General features: G+C 39.4%; 3 non-coding genes across 3 annotated transcripts; all 3 read right to left on the bottom strand.

Annotated features, from left to right (window-relative positions):
* Positions 1 to 133: 133 nt before the first annotated feature.
* TRNAM-CAU (transfer RNA methionine (anticodon CAU)) lies at positions 134 to 205 on the bottom strand. Its single transcript has one exon. It is a non-coding gene; the product is annotated as a tRNA-Met (tRNA).
* Positions 206 to 5,903: 5,698 nt separating this feature from the next.
* On the bottom strand, positions 5,904 to 5,975 carry TRNAM-CAU (transfer RNA methionine (anticodon CAU)). Its single transcript has one exon. It is a non-coding gene; the product is annotated as a tRNA-Met (tRNA).
* A 5,688-nt stretch (positions 5,976 to 11,663) lies between these two features.
* TRNAM-CAU (transfer RNA methionine (anticodon CAU)) lies at positions 11,664 to 11,735 on the bottom strand. The gene has a single exon. It is a non-coding gene; the product is annotated as a tRNA-Met (tRNA).
* Between the last annotated feature and the right edge of the window lie 5,655 nt (positions 11,736 to 17,390).

Below are 17,390 nucleotides of genomic sequence, written 5' to 3'. Positions count from 1 at the left end.
ACGCAGCAAAGACACCTAGGAGGGTTTTTGGATACCCAGTACAACAAGTCAAGTTCACAAATTAGATAGCGCAGATTTCAGAGAGAGAAATGCCATGCCCCTGGGCATTTTCACAATAGAAGAAGAAAGCTTATAGCAGAGGATGGTTTCGATCCATCGACCTCTGGGTTATGGGCCCAGCACGCTTCCGCTGCGCCACTCTGCTGCTGCCTGACCAAGGTCAAAGTCACTTTAAGTCACCTTGACATTCCTTCCACCTTGTCTTTAGATGGACTTCCTTCAAGTTTCTGCACCTTCAGAATTTTCCATGAGACTTAGTTCCCAACCCCCACCCCCACCCCGCCAAACCCTTAGGAAAAGGGTCCCTCTTTGGGGGTGAGGGAGTGCAAAACGACGGGGGAAAAAAATCGAAAGCCACGGCATTTTCCTTGCGATTTATTTATTTATTTTCTCAAAGATGCCTCCTTACAATTAAAGTTTCTTCTTTCCGTTCTTGAAAAGTTCTATGACAGCAGCATGCTGAAGATTAGGGAACCGGGGCGGCGGCAGCTGGGGAAACCAGCGAAAACTCAGAAGGATCTTGAATTATTTTCGCTCTGATTTGTCCACAGATTCTTTTCTCTCTCTCACGTTTCGTCTACACACAAAAAAATCACTGCCGGTCCTCTGGTGGCCTTTGTTGTTGTTGTTTTGTTTGTTTGTTTGTTTTAATCTATCCAAAAGATATAAAAGGGATGAAAAGGCAGTGAAAAATACACTCAAGTGGAAAGTCTAGCCTTGAGAACTGACCGTGGTTCTGAAAGTCAGAGAAGGTGTGAGGCTTATTGGGGAGGAATTCTTAGTGGCCATTCTTCAAAGTGCAGCTCTTTGGAGAGCTCATTTTGCACCTATAACCAGATTCCATGCCAGATATCAGATAATTCTCTTAACTTATGAAAATTTATTTCTCTTCACTTAAGGACGCTTATTCCTCCTTTCCCTGTCAGTCTTTCCGGAAGTGAAGGAGGCTCCTTGGTCAAGCGTGAAGCGAGTGTAAATGGACCTCTCTTTGGTTCCACAGGCGTTTAGTTTTGTCTCTTATACCAAAAGTAGCATCCAGTTTTGTTAGGTAAACTCTGAATCAATCATACATTGTAGATGCACAGAAAAGAAGAGGAAAACACCCCTGCTCTCAAGGAATTGAAGGCTGGAAAAAGGAGATGGTATTAATAACTCCCTAATTCTGTTTCCATATGAGAGAATTCTTTGGGCATCCAAATCCAGTCTTTCATGAGTTCTTCCTGAAACCCACCAGTCTCGATCTCTCGTAACACGGAGAATATGTCTACACCACCAGTCTCAACCAGTTTAGACATCTATAAAGGCAATGTCTAGATCTCAGTGACTATATGCCCTCATTCACGAAAAACAAAAAGGAAAAGGAAACAAACAAACAAAAACAGCCATACAGATGGTTTCTGATTTCTGTCTACAAACCATAGCAACATTTGGTCCTTGCTTGACAAACATAATAGCAGAACAAGAATTGAATTTGGAGTCAGAACACAATTTTACATCCCGCATTTACCATATGCTTCCCGAGATTTTAAGCAAATCATTTTACTTTTCTGGGCCTTCTTCCCTTGTTTGTAAAATGAGGAGGACGGGATAGATGTCATGTTCATTTTATTAGTAATCTTAGTAACCTAAGACTATGTTGCCCAGCAGCCCAACCAAAATAAGAAAATTCTGTCATAAGATCAAAATGTTACATTTTATATGAATTCTGCTGATCTCTACCTAATGGTAGCCTTTTAATGCCTGCCTGATTGCTTATGTCTCTTCCTCTTCCTCTCCCAGGAGTTGGGTAATAGACCGTAAAAAAAAAAAAAAAAAAAAAAAAAAAAAAAAAAAAAAAGGAACAAACGATTTGAATGCTATTATCGTTTTCTATTACACCTCACCTAAAATACAAATTGACCAATAATGCCATAGCATGCCAACCCAAGAATCAGATGCTTCCCTATGGGAGTGTACAAGTGTTTCATTTCAGTGACATACAGAAAAAGAAAAAAAAAGCAAACAAACAGAGCAACAGCTTGATAAGCCAGTGTTCTGATATAATATGCAAGTAGTGTCTAGTTAAAATCACCATTTACTGAAGTCATGGAATAAGAACAAAGGAAAAAGAACCCAAATAAATGGCGAGATGGAATGCAGTTAATATATATTATCAGCTTCCCTTTAAGACCCCTCCTACTGGAAAAAAAAAAAAAGTATTCCTTTTTCTCCTCCCCATCCAAAAGAGGTGAATAGGATCCTCACATGGAAGACAGACATGATTAAAAGAGAAATACATGAGTTGATAAATAACCAACTTCGTCCTTATTTTCCAATATTTATTCAGTAGGATCTTTCCCCATTTCCCCACCCACCCCCAAAAAAGTGAGCGCCGCACACCTATGCAATTTCTGTTTATTTGTTAATGGAAGATTCATATTCTGAAGGTTTCTCAGAGAGCCAGATTTTGTTCCGTCGATTTTGCAACATTATATGAGACTATCTTTTCCCTATTGTGATTGTACAGAAACAGCTAGCTCTAACTTGAATCAAAGTAAAAGTAGGCAGGTTCCATGCACTTGTCATCAGTTGCCCCTAGCAGGAACATATTATTTTCTGTAGCTAGATGTCTTTGATCCACATCCTGTAAAGAATCAAACAAATGAAAAGTCTTTATAATTTTCTTCTTTAACACCACACCAGTCATGTCAGACCAATGTTAAACCCTTACTTAGCTATCACCCATCGTATGATGTTTAAAACTATTTAAAATCGGTTTGATGGCACTTTATGCCCAGATTTTAGTTTCTTGCATTGGTGTTTTCTCTCCTACTCCCATTGCCAATCAGGGATTTTATTCCCTCTATTGCCAAGAACATTTCTTAACAGGGAGCTTCCTCATGTATTTGGGGATCATAGTAAAAGATAAGGTATTCCCAACAATCCAGCTTCTAAGTTGGACCTTCGAACATGTCTTCCGTATGGAGAAAGATGCATCCGGTTCCTAGGTCTGCTTTTAACATACAGTAGCCTACACGTTTAAAATTCTATATAGGCAAAAAACACATAAGTGGCAACGTTATCTTCAGGAACATAAGCCGACTTCTATTTTGACACTTGCTTCTTCCATTAAACACCTTCCCAGTGACACAATTCCTCACAAAGTTTCATTCCTCAGCTTTTTCTAGAAATTTTATGTTAGGTGGGGGCTCAGAACCAATTCAAAGACCAATTTCTTACATCCCACCAGATCTGATATCTACACAAATCACACACCCACCTCTGTGTATGCGATATCTTGGTACCATCCATACCTCTACAGTTTCTGCTTCAGGTCTTATATCCTTGCATTTACGAACTATCTTCCTTTTTAACTTGTCCAATTTAACTGAAGGAAGGAGTCACGTATTAAATCTCTGTGTCATCTTGGCTAAATATGAAAATAGAACACTGATACATTTCTAAGCTGTTAGATAATTAGGTGGTCCACTGGATAGAACACTGGGACTGAAGTTAAGAAAAGCACACTTCACATTTAGCCTAAGACATTGAAAAAGCTCTGTGACTCTGAACAACCCAATTATCCTTGATTTGACTCAGTTGACTCAAATGGAAATAATAGGCCCCTGCCTCTCACACTTGTAATATTTGTAAAAGTACTTAGCCCTTGCCTGGCACATAGTAGGTGGTATATTATCATACTTATATTAGAATATACAAAATATCATATATATATATGTTTATATGTATATATGTAGTATATGAAATACTTATTCTCTTCTCCTTGGCTGTTTTCATTTGCATTAAAGATCCTCTTTCTGTGGAGGTCAGCCCATGGCCTACTCATAGGTCCACCATGTGGTAGTTAAGGTAGTTAAAAGTAGTAACTCAATATCAATCTCAGGTCTCAGAGGAGCCTTCTTAAAAGCCAAAGGGCAGCTTGTCCAAATCAAAGAACTTGGCCCAGATCTTAAACCTGAGCAGAGCTACTTTTCTTTCCTTTTATAAAAATGGTGATATTTTATTGGGGATGGATGTGAGAAGAAGTATCAATGACAGATTTGGAAATGCAAAAGCAAAGCTTTCATTCTGCTGACTTTTAAAATGTGGCAACAATAATTGCATCAGACCCAGCATTTATTAAGTGCTGACTATATGCCAAGCATATGGGCCATCTCCACAGAACATACTGTAGCAAAGAATAGTTGCAAGACACAGGGACATTTATATTTCCTCCACTATTTAAAAAAAAAAATGCTTACATAATGAAGAGTGCCCAATGATGTATTTCTTAGAGCCGGGCTTCTAGAAAATTTTCCACTCTTGATCCTTTTTCACCAAGAAGTTTTTACAAGATCGTGTGTGTGTGTGTGTGTGTGTGTGTGTGTGTGTGTGTGTGTGTGTGTGTGTATTTAACATGGGTATGCAAATCCAATGCTTTCAGATACCAACCCATAATCTTGTAACCCCCACATTCAATTAGGTGACTCCATGACCCACAGTTTCAGCTTTGCCTGAGGACACATACAATATTCTCTCTCCCCTACTAATACATGTGTAGGCTTAGTAAACCTGATCCTGGAAATGTAAGATAGGATTCTTTCCTTCTGTACTTTGCGGAATGCATAGATATTCTTTGACTGCTTCTTGTTATCTTTTTGCCTAGTGATAACAAACCTTTAAATTGGCTGCTTAACTGGAATTGAGTGTATATGAAAAATGCTTGACCAAGGAACTCTCTCTCTCCACTTAGTGAACTACGAATTATTTGTGGATCTTCACGTGAGGAGGGTCTCTCATCCCCACCATCTGGTCAGAAGAAATGTTTCACAGGCACTCAAGGACTCCTTGAAGAACTTTGGGATATAGACCGTGTAACATGTGAAGCACTGCAAAGAACTGCCCAGCGTGGCAGACTTGCAGCAAAGAAGGTGCTGTGTTCTGAGAGAAGCACAATGGTAGTAGCTCAAAAGAAACCTGAGATGTGCAAATTGAGAAGTATCTCGAATTCAATTTTTTATCGTATGCACTATCTGTGCCTGATTAATGGTATAACCTTCCAGCTAGCATTTTCCTGATCAACCAGTTGGACACCCTGGACCTTGACTTTAACATAGGGCTGTCATTCTGGACCTCTGAGTACAAAGGACAACAATCAGCCCATGGTGCCACTATCTCTTGTGTCTGTGTTTATTTCCTCATTCGTAGCAAAGGAAAATCAGAAATGCAATTCCCCAACTCAATCTGTGATAGAACATTCATGTTGTAAATAATAACGAAGAGGATAGTTTCAGTTAAACCCAGGAAGATTGATATGAATTGGAGCAGAGTGAAGTGAGCAGGAAAAGAAAAATAATGGAAACAACAACAACAACAACACTAATATTGTAAAGGCAAGCGAGTTTGCAAGACTTGGGGACCCTGATCAACAAAAGGAGCAACCACAATTGCGGAGCACCTATGTTGAAAAATGCAGCCTCTTTCTAGATAAAGAGATGATGGATTCAAAATCTATTTATGAAGGCATTGCTCTGCCTCTTCTACATCAACGAGAAGTGTCAAGAGGATTTTACTGCTTTGGTCTCTAAGCTGTGAGTAGGTGGAGACACACAAAGCCCGCCTAGAGGGAGGTTTGTAAAGATCAAGTATCCACTTAATTCCCCTCAAAGGCAAGAATGCAGTGTTGAGAAGTCACTGCTTTTTGCTGCTCCTATGGAATGGGTTCAGTAAAACGCAGCAAAGACACCTAGGAGGGTTTTTGGATACCCAGTACAACAAGTCAAGTTCACAAATTAGATAGCGCAGATTTCAGAGAGAGAAATGCCATGCCCCTGGGCATTTTCACAATAGAAGAAGAAAGCTTATAGCAGAGGATGGTTTCGATCCATCGACCTCTGGGTTATGGGCCCAGCACGCTTCCGCTGCGCCACTCTGCTGCTGCCTGACCAAGGTCAAAGTCACTTTAAGTCACCTTGACATTCCTTCCACCTTGTCTTTAGATGGACTTCCTTCAAGTTTCTGCACCTTCAGAATTTTCCATGAGACTTAGTTCCCAGCCCCCACCCCCACCCCGCCAAACCCTTAGGAAAAGGGTCCCTCTTTGGGGGTGAGGGAGTGCAAAACGACGGGGGAAAAAAATCGAAAGCCACGGCATTTTCCTTGCGATTTATTTATTTATTTTCTCAAAGATGCCTCCTTACAATTAAAGTTTCTTCTTTCCGTTCTTGAAAAGTTCTATGACAACAGCATGCTGAAGATTAGGGAACCGGGGCGGCGGCAGCTGGGGAAACCAGCGAAAACTCAGAAGGATCTTGAATTATTTTCGCTCTGATTTGTCCACAGATTCTTTTCTCTCTCTCACGTTTCGTCTACACACAAAAAAATCACTGCCGGTCCTCTGGTGGCCTTTGTTGTTGTTGTTTTGTTTGTTTGTTTGTTTTAATCTATCCAAAAGATATAAAAGGGATGAAAAGGCAGTGAAAAATACACTCAAGTGGAAAGTCTAGCCTTGAGAACTGACCGTGGTTCTGAAAGTCAGAGAAGGTGTGAGGCTTATTGGGGAGGAATTCTTAGTGGCCATTCTTCAAAGTGCAGCTCTTTGGAGAGCTCATTTTGCACCTATAACCAGATTCCATGCCAGATATCAGATAATTCTCTTAACTTATGAAAATTTATTTCTCTTCACTTAAGGACGCTTATTCCTCCTTTCCCTGTCAGTCTTTCCGGAAGTGAAGGAGGCTCCTTGGTCAAGCGTGAAGCGAGTGTAAATGGACCTCTCTTTGGTTCCACAGGCGTTTAGTTTTGTCTCTTATATCAAAAGTAGCATCCAGTTTTGTTAGGTAAACTCTGAATCAATCATACATTGTAGATGCACAGAAAAGAAGAGGAAAACACCCCTGCTCTCAAGGAATTGAAGGCTGGAAAAAGGAGATGGTATTAATAACTCCCTAATTCTGTTTCCATATGAGAGAATTCTTTGGGCATCCAAATCCAGTCTTTCATGAGTTCTTCCTGAAACCCACCAGTCTCGATCTCTAGTAACACGGAGAATATGTCTACACCACCAGTCTCAACCAGTTTAGACATCTATAAAGGCAATGTCTAGATCTCAGTGACTATATGCCCTCATTCACGAAAAACAAAAAGGAAAAGGAAACAAACAAACAAAAACAGCCATACAGATGGTTTCTGATTTCTGTCTACAAACCATAGCAACATTTGGTCCTTGCTTGACAAACATAATAGCAGAACAAGAATTGAATTTGGAGTCAGAACACAATTTTACATCCCGCATTTACCATATGCTTCCCGAGATTTTAAGCAAATCATTTTACTTTTCTGGGCCTTCTTCCCTTGTTTGTAAAATGAGGAGGACGGGATAGATGTCATGTTCATTTTATTAGTAATCTTAGTAACCTAAGACTATGTTGCCCAGCAGCCCAACCAAAATAAGAAAATTCTGTCATAAGATCAAAATGTTACATTTTATATGAATTCTGCTGATCTCTACCTAATGGTAGCCTTTTAATGCCTGCCTGATTGCTTATGTCTCTTCCTCTTCCTCTCCCAGGAGTTGGGTAATAGACCGTAAAAAAAAAAAAAAAAAAAAAAAAAAAAAGGAACAAACGATTTGAATGCTATTATCGTTTTCTATTACACCTCACCTAAAATACAAATTGACCAATAATGCCATAGCATGCCAACCCAAGAATCAGATGCTTCCCTATGGGAGTGTACAAGTGTTTCATTTCAGTGACATACAGAAAAAGAAAAAAAAAGCAAACAAACAGAGCAACAGCTTGATAAGCCAGTGTTCTGATATAATATGCAAGTAGTGTCTAGTTAAAATCACCATTTACTGAAGTCATGGAATAAGAACAAAGGAAAAAGAACCCAAATAAATGGCGAGATGGAATGCAGTTAATATATATTATCAGCTTCCCTTTAAGACCCCTCCTACTGGAAAAAAAAAAAAAGTATTCCTTTTTCTCCTCCCCATCCAAAAGAGGTGAATAGGATCCTCACATGGAAGACAGACATGATTAAAAGAGAAATACATGAGTTGATAAATAACCAACTTCGTCCTTATTTTCCAATATTTATTCAGTAGGATCTTTCCCCATTTCCCCACCCACCCCCAAAAAAGTGAGCGCCGCACACCTATGCAATTTCTGTTTATTTGTTAATGGAAGATTCATATTCTGAAGGTTTCTCAGAGAGCCAGATTTTGTTCCGTCGATTTTGCAACATTATATGAGACTATCTTTTCCCTATTGTGATTGTACAGAAACAGCTAGCTCTAACTTGAATCAAAGTAAAAGTAGGCAGGTTCCATGCACTTGTCATCAGTTGCCCCTAGCAGGAACATATTATTTTCTGTAGCTAGATGTCTTTGATCCACATCCTGTAAAGAATCAAACAAATGAAAAGTCTTTATAATTTTCTTCTTTAACACCACACCAGTCATGTCAGACCAATGTTAAACCCTTACTTAGCTATCACCCATCGTATGATGTTTAAAACTATTTAAAATCGGTTTGATGGCACTTTATGCCCAGATTTTAGTTTCTTGCATTGGTGTTTTCTCTCCTACTCCCATTGCCAATCAGGGATTTTATTCCCTCTATTGCCAAGAACATTTCTTAACAGGGAGCTTCCTCATGTATTTGGGGATCATAGTAAAAGATAAGGTATTCCCAACAATCCAGCTTCTAAGTTGGACCTTCGAACATGTCTTCCGTATGGAGAAAGATGCATCCGGTTCCTAGGTCTGCTTTTAACATACAGTAGCCTACACGTTTAAAATTCTATATAGGCAAAAAACACATAAGTGGCAACGTTATCTTCAGGAACATAAGCCGACTTCTATTTTGACACTTGCTTCTTCCATTAAACACCTTCCCAGTGACACAATTCCTCACAAAGTTTCATTCCTCAGCTTTTTCTAGAAATTTTATGTTAGGTGGGGGCTCAGAACCAATTCAAAGACCAATTTCTTACATCCCACCAGATCTGATATCTACACAAATCACACACCCACCTCTGTGTATGCGATATCTTGGTACCATCCATACCTCTACAGTTTCTGCTTCAGGTCTTATATCCTTGCATTTACGAACTATCTTCCTTTTTAACTTGTCCAATTTAACTGAAGGAAGGAGTCACGTATTAAATCTCTGTGTCATCTTGGCTAAATATGAAAATAGAACACTGATACATTTCTAAGCTGTTAGATAATTAGGTGGTCCACTGGATAGAACACTGGGACTGAAGTTAAGAAAAGCACACTTCACATTTAGCCTAAGACATTGAAAAAGCTCTGTGACTCTGAACAACCCAATTATCCTTGATTTGACTCAGTTGACTCAAATGGAAATAATAGGCCCCTGCCTCTCACACTTGTAATATTTGTAAAAGTACTTAGCCCTTGCCTGGCACATAGTAGGTGGTATATTATCATACTTATATTAGAATATACAAAATATCATATATATATATGTTTATATGTATATATGTAGTATATGAAATACTTATTCTCTTCTCCTTGGCTGTTTTCATTTGCATTAAAGATCCTCTTTCTGTGGAGGTCAGCCCATGGCCTACTCATAGGTCCACCATGTGGTAGTTAAGGTAGTTAAAAGTAGTAACTCAATATCAATCTCAGGTCTCAGAGGAGCCTTCTTAAAAGCCAAAGGGCAGCTTGTCCAAATCAAAGAACTTGGCCCAGATCTTAAACCTGAGCAGAGCTACTTTTCTTTCCTTTTATAAAAATGGTGATATTTTATTGGGGATGGATGTGAGAAGAAGTATCAATGACAGATTTGGAAATGCAAAAGCAAAGCTTTCATTCTGCTGACTTTTAAAATGTGGCAACAATAATTGCATCAGACCCAGCATTTATTAAGTGCTGACTATATGCCAAGCATATGGGCCATCTCCACAGAACATACTGTAGCAAAGAATAGTTGCAAGACACAGGGACATTTATATTTCCTCCACTATTTAAAAAAAAAAATGCTTACATAATGAAGAGTGCCCAATGATGTATTTCTTAGAGCCGGGCTTCTAGAAAATTTTCCACTCTTGATCCTTTTTCACCAAGAAGTTTTTACAAGATCGTGTGTGTGTGTGTGTGTGTGTGTGTGTGTGTGTGTGTGTGTGTGTGTGTGTATTTAACATGGGTATGCAAATCCAATGCTTTCAGATACCAACCCATAATCTTGTAACCCCCACATTCAATTAGGTGACTCCATGACCCACAGTTTCAGCTTTGCCTGAGGACACATACAATATTCTCTCTCCCCTACTAATACATGTGTAGGCTTAGTAAACCTGATCCTGGAAATGTAAGATAGGATTCTTTCCTTCTGTACTTTGCGGAATGCATAGATATTCTTTGACTGCTTCTTGTTATCTTTTTGCCTAGTGATAACAAACCTTTAAATTGGCTGCTTAACTGGAATTGAGTGTATATGAAAAATGCTTGACCAAGGAACTCTCTCTCTCCACTTAGTGAACTACGAATTATTTGTGGATCTTCACGTGAGGAGGGTCTCTCATCCCCACCATCTGGTCAGAAGAAATGTTTCACAGGCACTCAAGGACTCCTTGAAGAACTTTGGGATATAGACCGTGTAACATGTGAGGCACTGCAAAGAACTGCCCAGCGTGGCAGACTTGCAGCAAAGAAGGTGCTGTGTTCTGAGAGAAGCACAATGGTAGTAGCTCAAAAGAAACCTGAGATGTGCAAATTGAGAAGTATCTCGAATTCAATTTTTTATCGTATGCACTATCTGTGCCTGATTAATGGTATAACCTTCCAGCTAGCATTTTCCTGATCAACCAGTTGGACACCCTGGACCTTGACTTTAACATAGGGCTGTCATTCTGGACCTCTGAGTACAAAGGACAACAATCAGCCCATGGTGCCACTATCTCTTGTGTCTGTGTTTATTTCCTCATTCGTAGCAAAGGAAAATCAGAAATGCAATTCCCCAACTCAATCTGTGATAGAACATTCATGTTGTAAATAATAACGAAGAGGATAGTTTCAGTTAAACCCAGGAAGATTGATATGAATTGGAGCAGAGTGAAGTGAGCAGGAAAAGAAAAATAATGGAAACAACAACAACAACAACACTAATATTGTAAAGGCAAGCGAGTTTGCAAGACTTGGGGACCCTGATCAACAAAAGGAGCAACCACAATTGCGGAGCACCTATGTTGAAAAATGCAGCCTCTTTCTAGATAAAGAGATGATGGATTCAAAATCTATTTATGAAGGCATTGCTCTGCCTCTTCTACATCAACGAGAAGTGTCAAGAGGATTTTACTGCTTTGGTCTCTAAGCTGTGAGTAGGTGGAGACACACAAAGCCCGCCTAGAGGGAGGTTTGTAAAGATCAAGTATCCACTTAATTCCCCTCAAAGGCAAGAATGCAGTGTTGAGAAGTCACTGCTTTTTGCTGCTCCTATGGAATGGGTTCAGTAAAACGCAGCAAAGACACCTAGGAGGGTTTTTGGATACCCAGTACAACAAGTCAAGTTCACAAATTAGATAGCGCAGATTTCAGAGAGAGAAATGCCATGCCCCTGGGCATTTTCACAATAGAAGAAGAAAGCTTATAGCAGAGGATGGTTTCGATCCATCGACCTCTGGGTTATGGGCCCAGCACGCTTCCGCTGCGCCACTCTGCTGCTGCCTGACCAAGGTCAAAGTCACTTTAAGTCACCTTGACATTCCTTCCACCTTGTCTTTAGATGGACTTCCTTCAAGTTTCTGCACCTTCAGAATTTTCCATGAGACTTAGTTCCCAACCCCCACCCCCACCCCGCCAAACCCTTAGGAAAAGGGTCCCTCTTTGGGGGTGAGGGAGTGCAAAACGACGGGGGAAAAAAATCGAAAGCCACGGCATTTTCCTTGCGATTTATTTATTTATTTTCTCAAAGATGCCTCCTTACAATTAAAGTTTCTTCTTTCCGTTCTTGAAAAGTTCTATGACAGCAGCATGCTGAAGATTAGGGAACCGGGGCGGCGGCAGCTGGGGAAACCAGCGAAAACTCAGAAGGATCTTGAATTATTTTCGCTCTGATTTGTCCACAGATTCTTTTCTCTCTCTCACGTTTCGTCTACACACAAAAAAATCACTGCCGGTCCTCTGGTGGCCTTTGTTGTTGTTGTTTTGTTTGTTTGTTTGTTTTAATCTATCCAAAAGATATAAAAGGGATGAAAAGGCAGTGAAAAATACACTCAAGTGGAAAGTCTAGCCTTGAGAACTGACCGTGGTTCTGAAAGTCAGAGAAGGTGTGAGGCTTATTGGGGAGGAATTCTTAGTGGCCATTCTTCAAAGTGCAGCTCTTTGGAGAGCTCATTTTGCACCTATAACCAGATTCCATGCCAGATATCAGATAATTCTCTTAACTTATGAAAATTTATTTCTCTTCACTTAAGGACGCTTATTCCTCCTTTCCCTGTCAGTCTTTCCGGAAGTGAAGGAGGCTCCTTGGTCAAGCGTGAAGCGAGTGTAAATGGACCTCTCTTTGGTTCCACAGGCGTTTAGTTTTGTCTCTTATACCAAAAGTAGCATCCAGTTTTGTTAGGTAAACTCTGAATCAATCATACATTGTAGATGCACAGAAAAGAAGAGGAAAACACCCCTGCTCTCAAGGAATTGAAGGCTGGAAAAAGGAGATGGTATTAATAACTCCCTAATTCTGTTTCCATATGAGAGAATTCTTTGGGCATCCAAATCCAGTCTTTCATGAGTTCTTCCTGAAACCCACCAGTCTCGATCTCTCGTAACACGGAGAATATGTCTACACCACCAGTCTCAACCAGTTTAGACATCTATAAAGGCAATGTCTAGATCTCAGTGACTATATGCCCTCATTCACGAAAAACAAAAAGGAAAAGGAAACAAACAAACAAAAACAGCCATACAGATGGTTTCTGATTTCTGTCTACAAACCATAGCAACATTTGGTCCTTGCTTGACAAACATAATAGCAGAACAAGAATTGAATTTGGAGTCAGAACACAATTTTACATCCCGCATTTACCATATGCTTCCCGAGATTTTAAGCAAATCATTTTACTTTTCTGGGCCTTCTTCCCTTGTTTGTAAAATGAGGAGGACGGGATAGATGTCATGTTCATTTTATTAGTAATCTTAGTAACCTAAGACTATGTTGCCCAGCAGCCCAACCAAAATAAGAAAATTCTGTCATAAGATCAAAATGTTACATTTTATATGAATTCTGCTGATCTCTACCTAATGGTAGCCTTTTAATGCCTGCCTGATTGCTTATGTCTCTTCCTCTTCCTCTCCCAGGAGTTGGGTAATAGACCGTAAAAAAAAAAAAAAAAAAAAAAAAAAAAAAAAAAAAAAAGGAACAAACGATTTGAATGCTATTATCGTTTTCTATTACACCTCACCTAAAATACAAATTGACCAATAATGCCATAGCATGCCAACCCAAGAATCAGATGCTTCCCTATGGGAGTGTACAAGTGTTTCATTTCAGTGACATACAGAAAAAGAAAAAAAAAGCAAACAAACAGAGCAACAGCTTGATAAGCCAGTGTTCTGATATAATATGCAAGTAGTGTCTAGTTAAAATCACCATTTACTGAAGTCATGGAATAAGAACAAAGGAAAAAGAACCCAAATAAATGGCGAGATGGAATGCAGTTAATATATATTATCAGCTTCCCTTTAAGACCCCTCCTACTGGAAAAAAAAAAAAAGTATTCCTTTTTCTCCTCCCCATCCAAAAGAGGTGAATAGGATCCTCACATGGAAGACAGACATGATTAAAAGAGAAATACATGAGTTGATAAATAACCAACTTCGTCCTTATTTTCCAATATTTATTCAGTAGGATCTTTCCCCATTTCCCCACCCACCCCCAAAAAAGTGAGCGCCGCACACCTATGCAATTTCTGTTTATTTGTTAATGGAAGATTCATATTCTGAAGGTTTCTCAGAGAGCCAGATTTTGTTCCGTCGATTTTGCAACATTATATGAGACTATCTTTTCCCTATTGTGATTGTACAGAAACAGCTAGCTCTAACTTGAATCAAAGTAAAAGTAGGCAGGTTCCATGCACTTGTCATCAGTTGCCCCTAGCAGGAACATATTATTTTCTGTAGCTAGATGTCTTTGATCCACATCCTGTAAAGAATCAAACAAATGAAAAGTCTTTATAATTTTCTTCTTTAACACCACACCAGTCATGTCAGACCAATGTTAAACCCTTACTTAGCTATCACCCATCGTATGATGTTTAAAACTATTTAAAATCGGTTTGATGGCACTTTATGCCCAGATTTTAGTTTCTTGCATTGGTGTTTTCTCTCCTACTCCCATTGCCAATCAGGGATTTTATTCCCTCTATTGCCAAGAACATTTCTTAACAGGGAGCTTCCTCATGTATTTGGGGATCATAGTAAAAGATAAGGTATTCCCAACAATCCAGCTTCTAAGTTGGACCTTCGAACATGTCTTCCGTATGGAGAAAGATGCATCCGGTTCCTAGGTCTGCTTTTAACATACAGTAGCCTACACGTTTAAAATTCTATATAGGCAAAAAACACATAAGTGGCAACGTTATCTTCAGGAACATAAGCCGACTTCTATTTTGACACTTGCTTCTTCCATTAAACACCTTCCCAGTGACACAATTCCTCACAAAGTTTCATTCCTCAGCTTTTTCTAGAAATTTTATGTTAGGTGGGGGCTCAGAACCAATTCAAAGACCAATTTCTTACATCCCACCAGATCTGATATCTACACAAATCACACACCCACCTCTGTGTATGCGATATCTTGGTACCATCCATACCTCTACAGTTTCTGCTTCAGGTCTTATATCCTTGCATTTACGAACTATCTTCCTTTTTAACTTGTCCAATTTAACTGAAGGAAGGAGTCACGTATTAAATCTCTGTGTCATCTTGGCTAAATATGAAAATAGAACACTGATACATTTCTAAGCTGTTAGATAATTAGGTGGTCCACTGGATAGAACACTGGGACTGAAGTTAAGAAAAGCACACTTCACATTTAGCCTAAGACATTGAAAAAGCTCTGTGACTCTGAACAACCCAATTATCCTTGATTTGACTCAGTTGACTCAAATGGAAATAATAGGCCCCTGCCTCTCACACTTGTAATATTTGTAAAAGTACTTAGCCCTTGCCTGGCACATAGTAGGTGGTATATTATCATACTTATATTAGAATATACAAAATATCATATATATATATGTTTATATGTATATATGTAGTATATGAAATACTTATTCTCTTCTCCTTGGCTGTTTTCATTTGCATTAAAGATCCTCTTTCTGTGGAGGTCAGCCCATGGCCTACTCATAGGTCCACCATGTGGTAGTTAAGGTAGTTAAAAGTAGTAACTCAATATCAATCTCAGGTCTCAGAGGAGCCTTCTTAAAAGCCAAAGGGCAGCTTGTCCAAATCAAAGAACTTGGCCCAGATCTTAAACCTGAGCAGAGCTACTTTTCTTTCCTTTTATAAAAATGGTGATATTTTATTGGGGATGGATGTGAGAAGAAGTATCAATGACAGATTTGGAAATGCAAAAGCAAAGCTTTCATTCTGCTGACTTTTAAAATGTGGCAACAATAATTGCATCAGACCCAGCATTTATTAAGTGCTGACTATATGCCAAGCATATGGGCCATCTCCACAGAACATACTGTAGCAAAGAATAGTTGCAAGACACAGGGACATTTATATTTCCTCCACTATTTAAAAAAAAAAATGCTTACATAATGAAGAGTGCCCAATGATGTATTTCTTAGAGCCGGGCTTCTAGAAAATTTTCCACTCTTGATCCTTTTTCACCAAGAAGTTTTTACAAGATCGTGTGTGTGTGTGTGTGTGTGTGTGTGTGTGTGTGTGTGTGTGTGTGTGTGTATTTAACATGGGTATGCAAATCCAATGCTTTCAGATACCAACCCATAATCTTGTAACCCCCACATTCAATTAGGTGACTCCATGACCCACAGTTTCAGCTTTGCCTGAGGACACATACAATATTCTCTCTCCCCTACTAATACATGTGTAGGCTTAGTAAACCTGATCCTGGAAATGTAAGATAGGATTCTTTCCTTCTGTACTTTGCGGAATGCATAGATATTCTTTGACTGCTTCTTGTTATCTTTTTGCCTAGTGATAACAAACCTTTAAATTGGCTGCTTAACTGGAATTGAGTGTATATGAAAAATGCTTGACCAAGGAACTCTCTCTCTCCACTTAGTGAACTACGAATTATTTGTGGATCTTCACGTGAGGAGGGTCTCTCATCCCCACCATCTGGTCAGAAGAAATGTTTCACAGGCACTCAAGGACTCCTTGAAGAACTTTGGGATATAGACCGTGTAACATGTGAAGCACTGCAAAGAACTGCCCAGCGTGGCAGACTTGCAGCAAAGAAGGTGCTGTGTTCTGAGAGAAGCACAATGGTAGTAGCTCAAAAGAAACCTGAGATGTGCAAATTGAGAAGTATCTCGAATTCAATTTTTTATCGTATGCACTATCTGTGCCTGATTAATGGTATAACCTTCCAGCTAGCATTTTCCTGATCAACCAGTTGGACACCCTGGACCTTGACTTTAACATAGGGCTGTCATTCTGGACCTCTGAGTACAAAGGACAACAATCAGCCCATGGTGCCACTATCTCTTGTGTCTGTGTTTATTTCCTCATTCGTAGCAAAGGAAAATCAGAAATGCAATTCCCCAACTCAATCTGTGATAGAACATTCATGTTGTAAATAATAACGAAGAGGATAGTTTCAGTTAAACCCAGGAAGATTGATATGAATTGGAGCAGAGTGAAGTGAGCAGGAAAAGAAAAATAATGGAAACAACAACAACAACAACACTAATATTGTAAAGGCAAGCGAGTTTGCAAGACTTGGGGACCCTGATCAACAAAAGGAGCAACCACAATTGCGGAGCACCTATGTTGAAAAATGCAGCCTCTTTCTAGATAAAGAGATGATGGATTCAAAATCTATTTATGAAGGCATTGCTCTGCCTCTTCTACATCAACGAGAAGTGTCAAGAGGATTTTACTGCTTTGGTCTCTAAGCTGTGAGTAGGTGGAGACACACAAAGCCCGCCTAGAGGGAGGTTTGTAAAGATCAAGTATCCACTTAATTCCCCTCAAAGGCAAGAATGCAGTGTTGAGAAGTCACTGCTTTTTGCTGCTCCTATGGAATGGGTTCAGTAAAACGCAGCAAAGACACCTAGGAGGGTTTTTGGATACCCAGTACAACAAGTCAAGTTCACAAATTAGATAGCGCAGATTTCAGAGAGAGAAA

The sequence above is a fragment of the Sminthopsis crassicaudata genome, chromosome 1 (assembly GCF_048593235.1).
Source record: "Sminthopsis crassicaudata isolate SCR6 chromosome 1, ASM4859323v1, whole genome shotgun sequence".
Lineage (NCBI taxonomy): Eukaryota > Metazoa > Chordata > Mammalia > Dasyuromorphia > Dasyuridae > Sminthopsis > Sminthopsis crassicaudata.
The sequence above is the reverse complement of the archived record's forward strand: the minus strand, read 5'-3'. Positions and strand labels throughout refer to the sequence as shown.